The sequence below is a fragment of the Myotis davidii genome, unplaced genomic scaffold (assembly GCF_000327345.1).
Source record: "Myotis davidii unplaced genomic scaffold, ASM32734v1 scaffold2707, whole genome shotgun sequence".
In the NCBI taxonomy this organism is placed as follows: domain Eukaryota; kingdom Metazoa; phylum Chordata; class Mammalia; order Chiroptera; family Vespertilionidae; genus Myotis; species Myotis davidii.
The window spans coordinates 162,697-163,515 of record NW_006297818.1 but is presented as its reverse complement, the minus strand read 5'-3'; positions in this window follow the sequence as shown (position 1 = coordinate 163,515).

Here is an 819-nt window from a genome sequence, read left to right as displayed (position 1 = left end):
AACCAAGAGGTCACCCTTCAATTCCCGGTCAGGGTACAGTCCAGGTTACAGACTTGATTCCCCAGTGTGGGGCGTGCAGGAGGCATCGATCCATGATTCTCTCTCATCATTGATGTTTCTCTCTCTCTACCTCTCCCTTCCTCTCTGAAATCAATAAAAATCCTATATAATAAAAGCCTAATATGTAAATGACCAAACAGCAAAACAACTGGTTGCTATGACACGCACTGACCACCAGGGGGCAGATGCTCAACACGGGAGCTGCCCCCTGGTGGTCAGTAGCTCCCACAAGGGGTGGGCACGCTGCTCAGCCAGAAGCCTGGCTCAGGCCTCTCCCACCTCCACTGCAGACAGGCAGTAAGGTGCAAGGGGTCCCAGACTGCAAGAGGGATGGGGGGATCTGGCCTAAGCCGGCAGGCGACATCCCCGAGACGTCCAGGACTGAGAGAGGGCGCAGGCTGGACTGAGGGACAACCAGCCCCCCGAGAGCACGAATTTCATGCACCGGACCTCTAGTATATTAAGAATAAAAAAGAATTGCACACCATTCTGTTCTATTCCTTTTCCTCCATCTTTCTTTCCCTTCCCTTTAAATAAAAAAATACTGCGGGACATCCAGGCTCCCAGCCGGATCCGATCCCTCCACTTTACCAGCCTTAATCCTGCCACACCTTCACGCCTATGACCTGCCCGGCCGATGGCGGGTCAGTGTGCGCCCCGGGCAGGGCGCCTACACCGCAGAAACGTCTAAACCGCGTGTAAACCCGGTCACTGGCGGCGTGGCCCGCGGTCCGCGCCCTCCCGCCGCCCGCGCCGCCG